Below are 9,655 nucleotides of genomic sequence, written 5' to 3'. Positions count from 1 at the left end.
TTAAGGTGTTTCAAAAGCCTAAAATGAAGTTCGTCGAGTTTAGTTGCCAACGCCATAAACTGCTCGTCGATATGATATCGGAGTAGAGAATTATAGATGTTACAAGTTCAGCTGACAGAGCAGAAACACGTGCTACAGTAACCTGACCCGAATTTGAACCAATATAAAAGGGGGCTTGCCCCCTCTTTTTTCAGCCTAAATTTCTTCCAAACAATTCCAAAATGCTCTAGAAAGTTCCCTAACTCTCAAACCCAAATTTCAAGCCTAAATCAACGATAATTCCTGAATTTCGATTCAGGCAACGTATAGTTGCGAGTATAGAATCATATAGCGACACGTGTGGTTCAAGTTTAAGGTGAAAAAAGTGAAGATATAGCGGTATTATCAGGAGTAAGGTATGAATCTCCTATTATTAATGATTATTTTGGTTTATTTACGGAGATAAAACTGTCAAATAGCCGTATAATAGTTTTGTTGGTAGAAATATGGGATAAACCCCATATGGGATGTTTATGGAGTATTTTGGTGTTGAGAATATTATGATTAATGTTGGTATTGATGTTGTTTTTGTTGGTTGCTGAATTACTATTTTCGGCTAGGCATATAAACAGGGGAGATGCTGCCAAAATTTCGACAGATTCTAGAAAGATTTATTTGAAAGACTAAGACAAGCATTGAGTAGTTAAAGTTAAGGCGACCAAAAAGGTATGTTAAGGCTAAACCCTTTCCTTCTAAAGGCATGATTCTTTTATTATAAACCTTTGTGCCATATCCATAACATCCTTGCTTCCACAAATGCTAGAAGTCTATGAATCTCATGGTCCTTACGATATTATTGAGCTTATTCATGATCTTGAGACTATTCTTTGAGATTGATCTCACCTCATAATAGTTTTTCTTTCGAGGTGAGATATGGCGATAACGATTTTATTTTCAATGCTATAAGTTCATGATTCTCGAGACTCCCATGACATCATCGACTTCACCTTAAGACAGTTGATCTTCTAAGGAAGGATATAGTAATGATGATAATGGTAATGATGATGTTGATTTCAGTTATGTATTTTTATGTATATGTATGTCTGTATGTATGTATACATTGCATCCCATTGATCAGTTGGGCATAACATCGAATCCCGCAAGGGCCGAGTACGGATAACATCGAGTCCCATAAGGGCTGAGTACGGATAACATCGAGTTCCGCAAGGGCCGAGTACGAATAACATCGAGTCCGCTTCGAAGCCAGTACGGATATGAAAGATGTATGTATAGTAAGTGAATGTGAATGCATATGTATGTATGTTGTGTATGGATGTGGATGAAATGTTTTTCCTATAGACGAGTAGTTTGCATGATAGAGATCTTAAGAAGAGTACGATGTATAATTACTTACTTTATCTTATGTTATATTTATTCTGATATCGTACTACTATTCATGCCTTACATACTAAGTACACTGCTCGTACTGACGTCCCTTCTTGTGGACGCTGCGTTCATGGCCGCAGGTGTAGATACACGAGATGAGGATCTTTCATGGTAGGCTACCTTGAGGTAGTGGCCTCGAGTGGTGGCTCCACTTCTTCCTGGAGCGTTGCCGAGTCCGAGTTGTATATGTTTTTTTATGACAAGAGGGTATGTCGGGGGCCCTGTCCCGACTTATATACTTCAGTCATGTTCATAGAGGCTTTGCAGACAGTTCCTGTGTACAGCTTTGTCATAGTGTGACAGTAGTAATGTCGGCATCATGGGTCTATTGTACATTTAATTATGCATGATATTATGTTCATATTTAGCCTCTTGATCTTATTGTTTCCATTTGAGACACGAAGGATGTAAGTTATAAGTTGGTTCGCTCGGTTCCTGTAAGGTGCCGAGTGCCAATCACGCCTTACCAAGGGTGGGGTGTGACAGCCTAGCCTTTCCGTAAAGCTTCCGAATGATCTAATCTGCTCAAATACATATTAAGTGTAAGAACAATAGACAACTGACGCCCACATTACCTTAAAGAAGATTTGGGTAAAAAAAGTCAACTCATAGACCCCGTTCTAAACCCCAACGGTCAATTTCAAAATTTTATTGGAAAACAGTTTCAATATGGTCTAATTTGTAATCTAGGAAGTCATACGAATTCATTGATACCCATAATGGCATTCTTTAAATCCAAACCCAAAAAGTCACACAAAAAAAGATTTCGAGCCGCGAAGGGCAAAATTGGAAATTCGTCCAAAAATTAGACTACCCATGATTCATATAGTCTATAAACCAAAAATGAATGAAATCTATCGACAAATTCAAATTCAACCCTAGAATTCTTTAATTCCCACCTGGGGTTCTTATTTCCGCCAATTCACTCTTTAAATCAAGCTTTCTATCATGAAAATCCCCACTAAGTGATGAGATAAATGCAAAAAGATAGTTGGAATCTTGTCTAAGAGATGTGTCTAGCAAAATCCTCCTAAGATATTCTCTAACCAAGCTCCCAAATGGGAAATATGAGAATGAAGAGCTTAGGGTATGGAAGGAGCACTAAATATCTATTCTGGTCCAGCGACCTCCGCGCTAGCAGACGATTACTCTCGCCCACGAGTTCGCTCCTACGGACAATCCACTGCAAAGGCGAAGTCACTAAAAGATCTTGCAGATGCGCGCCTGCGGACAAATCCACGCAGGGGTGACTCTACTTCTTCGGAACATATCATCGCAGCAGCGATTCCCAACAGCATTTCCTAAATCTCGCGCCTGCGGGCCTCCTTCCCCAGTAGCGACACAGCAGGGGCGGACAAAGGCTAACAGGAGCGAGTAATCTAGAACTAGCAAAAAATCTGGTTTTTGTCTCAACCACTCTGAAATCCCGAGACTCACCCGGATCCTCCCGGATACCAACAAGAAATGCAAGCCCACATAAAAACACGCTGCAAACTCACCCGTGCACTCGAAATTTCAAAAAGAGATCGTTTTGACTCGGTCAACCCCTAAAGTACAAAAACCAACCTTTCAACCAAAAGACCATAATCGACGTTTCAGAAGTAGAAGAATCGACATAATTTGCAAAAACACGTGTTTCCCTCGAATGTTGACTTTAGCCAATACAACAATTATGAAATAACAAAACTCTCACTTTCGTACTCAAATCACATACAATCGCCTCGGGAATTACACCACCCTTACCCACAACTCAAATACGCTGTAACAAAGCTACGGGGAAGGTCAAAAGGGGTAAAATGGTCAAAAATGCTAAAACGACCAAACAGGTCGTTGCATCATCCACCACTTAAGCACATGTTCTTCCTCGAATATGAAAGGAAAGGTATATACCAGAATTACCGAAAATAAAAAGGGTATTTAATCCACAAATTCGTCTACCAAAAATAGCAAATACCGCTTCCTCAAAAGTCAAATTCTGATCAAGCAACCCTGAAACCCACTGAATCACACAAGAACCATCCGACTGGTGTTTCTAGAATAGGGAAAAATGTGAAACACAGGGTGAACACCCGACAACCTGGAGGCAAAGAAAACTCATAGGCTACCTGATCAATCACGAAAAGACCAATGCACTTAGGGCTCAACTTGTCCTTCTTCCCAAATCTCATCACCCCCTTCAAGAGTGAACCCTTTAACAAAAACTGCTTAATATCCATAAACTCTAATTCATGAAGCTTCCGATCTGCATAACTTTTTTGTCTATATTTGAGCTGTGAGAATCTCCCTAGAAATGTCTTAACTCTATCCAAAGAAAATCATATAACAAGTATGTACCACCAAGTCTAACCTCAAGTCGAGCCAACCAACCGGAGATCGACATCTCTTACCCTATAGAACCTCGAATAATCATAGTCGTTGTAAGAAAAACCTGAAAAGGTAAAAACTGATCTTAATCACCACCAAATCAATCATGCAGGTCCGTAACATGTCCTCAAGGGCCCGAATAGCTCGCTCAGATGGGTCACCAAACTGAGGGTGGAATGATGTACTAAGCTCCACCCAAGAACCCAACTCTTTCCGCCTAGGATGCCAGAAATGAGGAGTAAGTCTGAAGTGACAGAAATGTGAGCCCCAAGCAAACAAGGCAACTCTCGGATGTAAATTCTCGCCAATTATCAGAATTGCAAGTAGTCTGAATCGCTTTGAGATGAGCCAACATTGTCAAACGGTCCACCACGACCCAGGTAACATAAGAATTTCCTAACAACCATGAAATCTTACCATGAAGTCAGTAGAAATTCTCTTGCTCACTTAATCCGTCAAACCTTCCTAACTTAGCTCAAAAGTCTAATCCTTTTACATTCAACCAGTTCCCCTCGAGATACTCGATTTTATTATAACCAAAATCCTGAACGCAATCTGTTAATTCCACAATTATCATCATGTTAGCCACAATCCTCTATCTAAAGTCGTAACCCATTGTCAAACTGCACCCGCAAAGTACCTCAATCTCACTTATCTTCCTCCTTCACCTTCCAAAGCCATTTCTCGTACCAGGAACCCGTAGAAATCACGTAGTCACACACCCCGAGTCCAAGTCATGACTGTATCTGACCAGAAAATCAATTTGTGCCTATACTGAGGCAACTCTAAGAATTTCCATCAGCAACCGATCTTATACAAAGCCAATTGCGCAATTCTCAATTGCTACAGTCTCGTATTGACGAGCTGAAATCACTGAGTCAACACTCACTATACAGATGCTCTTAATACTTCAAATATCATACTATGCATACTACCCCATTGTTTATCTTGTTGTATCAATTATGTAAAATCAACTAATCATTCCAAAGTAAGGCTTATGGCCCCAGCTTCACCCTTCATGACCACAAATCCCTGAGTGCAATACTTGATACTCTTTTTTGTAAATCCAAGAGTACTAATCTCACAATCCATGAGCCTTACCCCACATGGATACGCTTAAGTCATTCAGATTAGAAATAATCAACCATAGTATCTACTCATCAACATTTCAACACCGTCTACTACCTACATAGTCTTTTCCCAAAATTATAACTCCAACTACCCACTGTAAGGATTCCTTATTGTCGGTCAATTCTACTCGTCTATTCAAGGATGGCAAGAAATTACCTGTCTTGGTATTGCACCAGTTGCCTTCTCATCAACCCTCAGTCACAAAGTTCCGCTGGCATTTACCACACATGAAGTCAAATCACCTATAGAATTCCTCAATCAAACTTGTCACTTTACACCCTTTTAGAAAGATCTAATATAAGGGCACCACATCTCGATCATGATTCAAGCAGTTGCGCTGCTTCAATTCCAAGTCTTATGAACCTTAATCCTCCAAAGCTGATAGTAAGATGCCTTTTTCTTAACACTTCTGTTTCCATATCCCATCAAAACCACTTTTATCAAGGTCAACAAAGAATCACCCAAACCCACTCGTCGGGTAGATCAAAATACTATAACTCTTTCAATATAGCTAAGCCAATCATGGAGGTCGTAGCAGGCCACAATCTTGAGCGTCTCAGAGTTTCACTTGCCTCACTCGAACCTTAAAACTGAAAGCTCCTCTATTTCCAACGCAACGCATATACCATTCCTCAAGAAGCCTTTCAACCAGAAAATGCCAACCAACCCGGGTCATTCAACTAAGTTAATCACCGCTGGTTCAACTCTCAATCACTATCGAAGTAGTCCATAACCTGAAGGGCGATCCTTGACTACTGCACATGAATACGTACCAACGTCCTCATATAGCTCATATAGGTTTCCTTGCCATCATCCCCTTAAAAGAGGAATAGCTCTACCATCCTGGACCATGAGTCTGCCGACAAAAAATAAGTATCCAAAGTCCTTTGGCGAATCCATTACTCTTGTTCAAACGGATTACACTTATCCTCAAATAACCCTCGGAAATATACCCCGCGACTTGAATAGTTAACATCCACTATTAATCTTAGAACCTTTTGAGCCAAAGCCACATTTACACTATCCACAAGTATCCTAAGTAGTCAAATATTCGCACTCATCCCTCGCTAGATTCATTCCTATTAACCGATCATTGTCTCTTACAGAAGCCTACGATGTAGTCAAACTAACAGATAAATTTATGTCCCTTTAGCAATAAGTTCTAGGAAGAGTAGTCTTGAAAAAGCCACAGGCTCGTAGCATAAAATGACCCCTTACCATCAAACCAACAAGATATCACGAAAACCCGTAAACCCGACCTTTACCAAAGGATTATACCCGATCATTCCACAAGAGTCAATCATCTATAACCACTAATTGCCGAATGAGCACATCCACCACTTGTGCTCGTCCGATAACTGAGAATGATCCATTCAAATTCCTTACATACACCTCGTATCATACTACGCTACGTCCCATCCCATTGTACATAACCGAACCTGAAAAATTATCCTCACTATTACTGAGAGATTGGAACAATGAAGTTTAGACCTTACCAAAATCAAATACTCACGATAAGAAATGTAGCAATGGAATTTTCCTTTGTGTCCCATAGCCTCTTGAAGATAAGTACAGACGTCTCCGTACCGATCCTCAAGACTCTACTAGACATTGTTCTTGTACTTGTTAGCCCGATAAACCTAAAGCTCTGATACCAATTTGTCACGACCTAATTCCGTAGGTCGTGAAGGCACTAACTCCCACCAACTAAGTAAGCCGTCCACAACCCGCTAGAATAATTTAATAAAGGAATTAAATCGAAAAAAGAAATAATTTAAGTTTTTTCAAATACTAGTTATCCTTATTTTCATAAAACACGATAATAGAGATACAACCATCCTCGAATCTGGTGTCACTATTACAAGAATGACTAAATGAAGTATAATTCTAGCCATACATCCGAAAAGTACATAAGATGTCCGAATTAAAAGACATCAATAAAGATAACTGAAGAAGATCCGGTGCCATGATCAACTAATGGCTCGCCCCGAATCGTCCAAATGACCATCACAACGGTCGGCAGCATCTCAAGATCCACTCGTTCGGGGAATAGCAGCTGCACATGAAAACAGTGCATCAAGTGTAGCGTCTGTACGGGGAACAACGTGTACTTAGCAGCATCATCGACGACCCTAACGAAAACAGAGACGAGGGCTGGCCTACGATTACTACTTTTATGCTTAACCGCCATTAGTACACAATAATAAAAATATTTCAAGCCGAAATAATCTCAGTTTAAGCCTGTGTGAAGCTCCTAATACATAAGCACATCAAGTAACAAATTAGCATCTAAGTCCTTGGTCTATCAAGAAGTCAAATAAGTACCTAGGTCCTTAATTCGTCAATCATCCAAAGCCAAAAAAGGCAAACCAAAACACAAGTCAGCAAGTCATACAACACGTAAACCAACAGAATGTATGATATGCAAATGTATGTAATGTCATGCAATGCAAGGCCTTTACATCACCTAGCATACACACGTTCGAATGTCAACGAATTGTGACCCATGGGGGACTCACGAGGTCCATATACCACCCGGCATCACAGATCTTTAAGATCTTCTCGGGTTTCAACTTATCAAGTCTCCGCCCCTTAGGCTCGTATACCTGTCAACTAGCCGATTGGATTATAATCAACATGACTTTATCTAGAATCATTTCCCTTCGGACCTTTCATTAGTACCATCAACGCATATGAGATACCATGATAAATATGAATATAACATGCTCAACAACAAGGAATCGATGCATATAGTAAAGGACCTTATCTTTAGTCATGATAAGTATGCGGGAGATATATAATAAGCATGGATATGGCATGCATCACAATAAGAAGCAGGAATACACATAAGATCCCCCTTTTTCAAAGTTCTTATAATCTCAAAAGTTCCACCTTAGCTTTTTATACACAATAAAGTTCGGTCTCAAGATATCTTCATCACTCCGTCCGAAAACATTTCCCCTCGGACCCACATATGTATCCTCAAATATATATAATGCATGAGCTACTAGATGAAGCATGATTATGACATGCTGAATAATAAGAAGCCAATAAATACTGTAAAAGATCTCATCTTTATTTATTATAAGATGTAAATGGCCTACCTTTAGCCTATTACGCAATAAAATCATTATCTTAGCTTCTGTTCCACTTTTCAACGATCATTTTGTAGTGATAAGTACCACACATATCAAACAAGGCAGACTCACAATTAAAGAGACAGAAAATACGGGCTTCATACCCCACTCACAAATCCATAGGCTCATACTATCTACCAGCTAGTGCTCAAAACATGGCATTCAGACCGACTATATAATTTAAATTGCACAAGTTTTCATAACATGTCACCGGAACCCGATACAAGTGCTAGTCACCACACGAGTATCGGGATCCCCTTATTATCCCCGTTACACCCTCTTATTTAGTTCAATTTATCAACCACAACGCTTAAGTTAGAGTTTACAGTCTCAACATGCTTGGTAAGAAGTCCAGCCAAATCACTGCAGAGCCATGCCCTTCCGAACGATCCAATTTGCTCAAATACCGATTAAGCGTAAGAATACAAGACAAACGACTCCCACATTATCTTATTGAAGATTCGGGTCTAAAAATTCAACCCATAAACCCCGTTCTAAACCTCAAAGGTCAAATTCGCAATTTTATTAGAAAACGGTTTCAATATGGTCTAATTAGTATTCTAGGAAGTTATATGAATCCATTGATAGTCATAATGGCATTCTTTAAATCCAAACCCAAAAAGTCACCCAAAAAAAAGATTCCGAGCCACAAGCAAAATAGGGAATTCGTCCCAAAATCAGACTACCCATGATTCATATAGTCTATAAACCATAAATTAATGAAATCTATCCACAAATTCATATGTATCCTAGAATTCTTTAATTCCCACCTAGGGTTCTTATTTTCCCCAATTCCCTCTTCAAATCAAGCTTTCTATCATGAAAATCCCCACTACGTGATGAGATGAATGTAAAAAGAGAGTTGGAATCTTACCCAAGAGATGTGTCTAGCAAAATCCACCTAAGATACTCTCTAACCAAGCTCCCAAAAGGAAAATATGAGAATGAAGAGCTTAGGGTATGGAATGAGCACTAAATATCTATCCTGGTCCAAAGGATCTCCATGCAAGTGGACGATTCCTCGCGCCTGCATTTCCGCTCCTGCAGAAAATCCACCACAGGGTGAAGTCTTGAAGATCTTGGAGATGCGCGCCTGCGGACCAATCCACGCAGGGGCAACCCAGCTTCTGCAAACATATCATCGCAACAGCTATACCCAACAACATTTCCTAAATCTCGCGCCTGCGGGCCTCCTTCTCCTGTAGTTACACTGCAGGAGCGAGTACACCAGAAACAACAAAAAATTTAGTTTTTGTCGCAACCACTACGAAATCCCGAGACTCACCTGGAGCCTCCCGAATACCAATAAGAAATGTAACCCCACATAAAACACGCTACAAACTCACCCGCGCACTCGAAATTTCAAAAAGATATCGTTTTGACTCGGTCAAACCCTAAAGCCCAAAAATCACCCTTTCAACGAACAGACCATAATAAACGTTTCAGAATGAGAAGAATCAACGGATTTCGCAAAAACACGCGTTTCCCCGGAATGTTAACTTTAGCCAACCCAACAATTATGAAATGACAAAACTCTCACTTTCTCACTCAAATCACATACGATTGCCTCAGGAATTATGTCAACCTTCCTCACAAGT

This window comes from Lycium ferocissimum, chromosome 5 (assembly GCF_029784015.1).
Source record: "Lycium ferocissimum isolate CSIRO_LF1 chromosome 5, AGI_CSIRO_Lferr_CH_V1, whole genome shotgun sequence".
Lineage (NCBI taxonomy): Eukaryota > Viridiplantae > Streptophyta > Magnoliopsida > Solanales > Solanaceae > Lycium > Lycium ferocissimum.
This window is presented reverse-complemented; position numbering follows the sequence as displayed.